We start from the raw sequence: 7,131 nt of genomic DNA on the forward strand, positions 1-7,131 counted from the left end.
GACTTTGGGACTGATAGCGTTTTCAATGGAGGGATATCGGCCCCTGGAGAACACCACACAACCTACTGAGGTCCCCTACTCACAGCATGGGGTATCTCCCAAAGTTCTCATGCTCTTTACGTGTGGAGTAAGCAGGGGAGTTCAGATTATGGGGAGAAAACATCCCCACTTGCTGGGAGTCTAGGGGGTGGGACATGGATTGTTCTCAATGTCCTGAGCTGGAATACTGACAGGGCTTTTGTCACTGCTACGTGCCAGAGAAGAAGTGGTATGGGGGACTAACCAGGTATTCATACTCCAGTGTCAAGCAGCCCTAGCCTCTAGGTAGCTGTGAGACCTGGTGCAAGAAACCCCCTCTCTGACCTCGTCTGTGAAAAGAAGATGTGTGATATGGGGCTGAATACAGCTCAATACCCACAGCTGCTATTGTTGTTTTATTACTGTTCTCCAACATCAGTGCCCTATATGAGAGAGAATAGTGCTCAAATCAACAAATACAGAAGGGAGTGTCAAACAGCAACACTCAATAAATGTTAGCAACTGTTATTAAGAGCTTTTAAATCATCATCTACTTCCTGTGTCTGAGTCACCCAGCTTCTCTGTGAATACCAGGAGAAGCTTATTTAAGAACTTTTGTGAAACACGTAAGTAGTATTCCCACTCAAAATGCATCACCTGAATCTAATCATGAGGAAGTCCCAGACAAACCCGAACTGAGGGAAATTCAGCAAAATAACTAGCCTGTACACTTCAAAAATGTCAAGGGTATGGGAGACAAAGGCTGAGGGAGCGCTCGGATTAGAGGGAGTCGAGGACACAGGACCACTAAGGACAATGCGTAAGCTTGGATTGGATCCTGCACCAGAAGAAAAAAAAAACTGCTGTAAAGGACATTATTAGAGTAATTGGTAAAAATTTGAATAAGGTCTGTAGATTAGGTAATAATATTTTATCGTTGCTAAACCTTCTGGTTTTGATAATTGTCCTGTGGTTATATAGGCAAATTACTTGTCCTTGAGAAATCACTTGGAAGTATTTAGGGTTAAGGGTCCGAATGCCTCCAACTTACTCTTGAGCAGTTCAGGGGGAAAAAAAAAAATCTGTGTGTATGAAAACTAATGAAAAAGCAAATGTGCCTAAATGTTCATTGGTGAATCTGGGTGAAGGGTATATATGAGTTTTCAAACTGTTTTTGCAACTTTTATGCACGTTTGAAATTATTTAAAAATAAAAATTAAAACAAATAAAATAAAATACACCACCAAACCTTTAGAAGAAGAAGAAACATTGCAGTTAGGCAAACAGTCAGCAGCTGTCAGAAGCCTTCCACCTCCTGGTCCTGTTTCCTCACCGTCCCCTCTCATGGTCAGCCTGGAAAGGCCAGCTGTATACTAACAGGCAGCTTTAGAATCCGCCGTAGTGGCAGGGACAAGTGCCGGGCTTGTTTGCACCCGCGGTAAGGAGAGAAAGGCGATGGATCCAGCACAGTGCAGTGGCCAGTGGGAAGGGGTGGAGCGAGGGGGCCTCCAATGACCTCAGTTGGCCTGGCTGCAGCTTTTTAACCTAGGTGTTTCAGGAAGGGCAGAGTGAAGCACTGTGATTGATGCTAGAAGAGACTGTTCTAGCACTGAGATGCTGCTTGATCCCCGCAAGAAGGTGAATTTGGCTCCCCAGGAGAGGAGCAGTGCCCACTATTAGCCAGAAGAGGGCGCGCTCTTCTCCCGCATCACGCTGGGAGCCAACAGACTTCCACTCTGGGTGTGCTTTCACAGATCTGCAGATCCCACGGCAGGATTAGGGTCAGGTGAATTAGGCGGCAGCCTGAAAGTGAGGGTTGGCTTCTGTCTTCATTTAAGATGTGATAGTTTGTTCATTGTGGATGTTCTGCATTAATTTTGATTAATTACTCAAGATTAATTATTGAAAATATTGCAATAAAATATTACTGATTTTGATTAGTGAGTTGTTTGTCACCCCCTTAAATGTTGCACCCGAGGCCAGTGCCTCCTAGTCCCAAACCCATTAACTGCAACATCAGCAGCTCAGTTTGCAATTGGTCAGATGAGGTCTGGAGTTGATGGGCCCTTTTGTACCATAAAGAAAGGGCTGGCTAAGAGAATTAATCCTAAAAACCTGAACTCCTGCCTTTAATGTCATTTTACAGTCAGTGGCTGGAGCCTGACGTTATTATCTCTAAGTCTGAATTTTCTCATCTGTAAAATGGAGATCACAATCCCTTTGCACCGTTCATTCTTCAGGCAGACTATCACTCAACTGAGTACTTCCTGAGGGCCAGACACTGTGCTGAGTCTGCCCTTTATTTATAAACTCATAAAATGGTCACAGCTTTACCATATAAGAGCTATTATTATCCCCATTTTTGAGGATGAGGAAATGAGCACAGAGAGCTTTAGGGGCTTATCCAAGGTTGAACAGCCTGTAAGTAGAAGTGCATATGCTTTAACCTCCACAGCAGCATTCTCAACAGGGAGGGGGCAATCTTCATCCCCGTGGAGACAGTTGGCAATGTCTGGAGATACTTTTCGTTGTCATGACGACGGGGGGTACTATTAGCATCCAGTGGGTGAAGGCCAAGAATGCTGCTAGCCATCATGCAATACATGGGGCAGCCCCTATAGCACAGAATTATCTGCACCAAAATGTCAGCAGTGCTGAGGTGGAGAAGCCCGCTCCCTGCTCTCCTGCTGAGATTGGGGAACTATATGAGGACTTAGCACTTGGGGCTCCCTGAAAGGCAGATGCTATGTGGAGGTGGTTGCTGTAGTTCTTTTGTCTAAGTGACCTGGATTCTCTTGATAATTCAGGGACCTGAGTTCCCCTGGCTCAGCCCCCTCACACGATGGTTGAGGAGATGGGCTCTGGGGTCAGTCAGAGCACCATATCATGCTTTCAACAATGATTTACCTGCTATGTGCTGGCCTTATCCCAGGCCGTGCGGACACACATAGGTGTCCCTGTCCCCACAGAGGTGTCTAGGGGGGAACAGACATCAGACAACATACGGCTCATACATAGTTATACATTGTGCTACATGCCATGAAGCAAAAGACATAGGCCCCATGGAAGAGAATAAAAGGGAAGACACTGATGGGCTGGGGTGTGCAGCAAGGCTTTCCTGAGAAAGTGACATTTAAGCTGAGACCTGGAGGTGGGAGGGAGGAAGGGCACTGCAGGTGGAGGTGGAGGGACAGCTGTGCTAAGGCCCTGAGGTAGGCACTGAAAGCCACTCAGTGTGAGGAGAGGCCAGTGGGGGAAGAAGAAGGGAAAGGAGCAATGTTCCTTTGAAGAGGCAGGTAGGTAGAGGCCACAGGAAGGAGCTCGGTCTTTATGTCAAATGAAGGGCTCTGAAGAGTTCTGATCAGAGCAGTGACGCGCCGAGGCCAGTCCTTCAGAACGCAACCTGCTTGAGGTCCTGCGTGGAAGATGCTGTGTGAGGCCAAAACCCAGAGCCTGCTTCATCACCCGGAAACCATCACACAACGGTGAGGTTGATCTCAACTAAGCAACCTTAGGTAAGGCAACTCATCTCATGGCTGGGGTGAGGGAGGCTAGCTCTGAACCGTGACAACCAGAGCGATTTTCATATATTATATGATTATTGCTATGGCTCTATTTGTTACTAGACAAAGAGTGACATCGGTCACTGGAAACACCTGTTTGGGTCAGGCGGCTTGTGCCCCCCCCGCCCCCCCTCCCCCGTCAGTAGTGGGGATTTTCCCACAAGCCCTTTGTTTCCTTTTGCTCCTTTCTTTTTGCTACTCAGCCTGTGCACTTTCACTCCCCCTGAAATCCCCATTGTGGCTTTCTCCAATTCTGAGGCATCCTTTGCCCCAGTGTATTGCCCCCACTGACCCCTGTCCCCCCAGGGCCCATGGTGGCTGGCTGTGGCTCATAGTGATGTTTGGGACCATGTGTCTGAACGCCTGCTCCTCATTTCTGCCCATTCCTATGACATTCCAAGAGTTCTTCCGTGGGGGTTTAGTGAGGCTTTGAGGGACCTGACTGTCCCTGCCCAAATGGGACAGTATTTCTCAAGGTGGCTGTTGCTCAAGATATTGAAAGGACTTATAGGAAGAAAGGGTTCTATGGACGATAAAGTCCGGACACCCTATTTCAACACACTGAAGCAGCTTTCTTTATTGCAGGACTTTTCAGAGCATTTAACGTGCTAATGTGCTTTATAAATCTCCAGGGAGTGACATAAATCTGTCCTTTTTTCTAGGAACATCTTACAGACTAGTGTTCAGAAGTACATGCCCCAGGAAACATCATCCAAAGCCACTAAGTGGCAGAAGGAAGGACACTTCAAAGTGATCAGTGTGGGTCAGGCCAGTGTCTGCCCTTCCTTCCCAGCCTGGACTCTGGGCTCCTGGAAGGAACTGTCTCAAACCCCCAGTTCCCAGCACAGGATGGATGAGTGTGGGCTTTCTGCTCTCCTTGAGCCTGCAGTATAGCCTCATGTCCCTGACCCCCTCTGTGTTATCAGTGACTCCTGGAGCTGGTTGAAAGCTGCGCTTGGCTCAGTCGAAGAAAGCATGTTGGCAGGGGTATTGTTTAATCTGCTTTAAAAAATAAAAAGCTTTTTAGTACTTTTATCTTCCTTTTCAATTACTAAACAAGTACATATTTTTGTAAAAACAAACAAATGAAAAAATCCAACAATACCCAAATGTTTAACAGTAAAAAGTCAAAGTCTCCTTTGGTCTCCTTCCCATCCCCCACCTACAGTGTTTCTTCCTTATTAAGGTTTTGCTATGCCTGGTTTGGCAGGCAAGAAGGCTGGTCTGGGGTCCGAGGGACTGGGTTCAGGCCCCAGCTGAGACGGGTTAGCTGTGTATCCTTGGGTGCAAACCTCAGTTTGCTCATCCATAAAATGGAGGAAGCATAGGAAGGACCTAGGGGAGTACTGAGTGATATTAAACACAGAAAGCACTCAGCAAAGCCCCTGCACCTAGCTGACTTGAGTTAAATTTGAGGCGTAGCATTTTCTTTCTGGAATCCAGATACTTTTTTTTTTCCTAAGTCCAATTCCATGCAGTTGAATGTGCTAATTACAGAATGGGGTCAGTCTCTTCAGACTGTTTATGTGATTTTTTTTTTTTTAAGTCCTCAAGGGCAGTTTCTATATGCAGAAACCACTATACAGAGGTTTACTTTATTTTTCAAATTAATGTTCAAATGATCAAAGTTAAAAATTAAAAAACAGAGTAGTCGACTCTCTCATCCTACAGGTTAGCTTTTTTTTTTTCAAAATTACAAAAGGAAATTTATTTCAAAAGCATAAGGGAACATTTACATTTGAACAAGGTGGATAACAGCTGTCTTGCAAAAGCAAAAAAATTCACAGCATGAAGTTCTTTCACATTTAAAAAAAATTTTTAAAGATTTTATTTATTTATTCATGAGAGACGGGGAGAGAGGCAGAGGGAGAAGCAGACTCCCGGCAGAGCAGAGAGCCTAATGTGGGACTCAGTCCCAGGACCCTGAGATCATGACCTGAGCTGAGGGCAAATGCTTAACTGACTGAGCCACCCAAGCGCCCTCTTTCACATTTCTGAAGCAAAAATAACTTAAGTTGTTCACTTTTGCCTTATGGAAGGTAAGGGGAACAACAAGGTGGTAAAGGAAGGGACACAGTCAAATCAGTATCGAACTTGAGAAAGTAAAGTCACTTCTGCTCAGCTTTGAGTTTACAAATATGCTTTAAAAAAGAAAAAGAGGAAAAGTTACACTTAATTTTCAAATTTATATAACTGTAGTCCCAATACAGTTTTTGTACTTGAAATGGCTTTAGGACCACTGGCTGATGCCTCTGAGGTCCAGACTATCTGGTCACAGTTTTCAAATGGCAATTCCATGTTCCTATGTCTGTTCAGATGCCAAGGGAGCTTAGGTTCAGCTCATAGTCTTTTGGAAAGTTTCAGAGAGTATTGCCACCACTCCATAGTCAAGCTGACCAACTTCTTTTGCTCACTTGTACCATGCTAGTCTTTAAAAAATATTTTTCTCATAAACGTGTGCAGTAATTCTAACAAAGGGGTTTTGCTTTTTCCCCAATGTAGGAGGTTAGCTTTTTTTTTAAGATTTTATTTTTAAGTCATCTCTACACCCAACGTGGGGCTTGAACCCACAACTCTGAGGTCAAGGGTCTCATGTTCTGCCAACTGAGCCAGCCAGGTGTCCCCAGATTAGCTTACTTTTGATGCTGGGAACTAAACCCTATTCCAGGACCCTGACAGGATTATTACTGCCTTAGAAAATGTCATGCTTCTAAATTCAGCTTATAAAAGTGTTTATTCTTTTTATAAATCCAGGTAGGATTGCCAGATAAAACACAGGATAGGATGCCCAATTAAATTTGAATTATCTAAAGTCAAATTTACCTAGGGGTGCCTGGGTGGCTCAGTCAATTAAGCATCTGACTCCTGATTTTGGCTCAGGTCATGATCTCAGGGTCCTGGGATTGAGCCCCCCATGGGGCTCTGTAGGGAGTCTGCTTCAGATTCTCTATCTCCCTCCCCCTGCTTGCTCTCTGTCTATCTCTAAAATTAAAAAATGAATATTTTTTTAAAAAGTCAAATTTACCTAGTGCTCTGTATTTTTATTTGCTAAATCTAACCAACCCTACATTCAGCAAACTTAAATAATTACTTTTAAGGGGTTATAGACCCATTTACAAACATCTTAAACTACTTTTATAATTTTAATATACCCCATCTCCTTGGAAATGTCTTTAGTTATCTGAACTAATAAAAAAGCCACCTTTTAAAATACTAAGTAATTCCTGGGGCGCCTGGGTGGCTCAGCTGGTTAAGCGGCTGCCTTCGGCTCAGGTCATGATCCCAGGGTCCTGGGATCGAGCCCCGCATCGGGCTCCCTGCTCCGTGGGGAGCCTGCTTCTCCCTCTCCCTCTGCCTGCCTCTCTGCCTACTTGTTCTCTCTCTCTCTCTGTCAAATAAATAAATAAAAAATCTTAAAAAAATAAAATAAAATACTAAGTAATTCCTTTTTTTAAAATAATTTTTTGTTTTTAAGTAGTCTGTACACCCAACGTGGGGCTCAAACCCACAACCCTGAGATCAAGAGTCCCATGTTCTACTGACTGAGTCT

This window comes from Eumetopias jubatus, unplaced genomic scaffold (assembly GCF_037043125.1).
Source record: "Eumetopias jubatus isolate StellerSeaLion01/CBP00866 unplaced genomic scaffold, mEumJub1_p1.0 scaffold_1, whole genome shotgun sequence".
In the NCBI taxonomy this organism is placed as follows: Eukaryota; Metazoa; Chordata; class Mammalia; order Carnivora; family Otariidae; genus Eumetopias; species Eumetopias jubatus.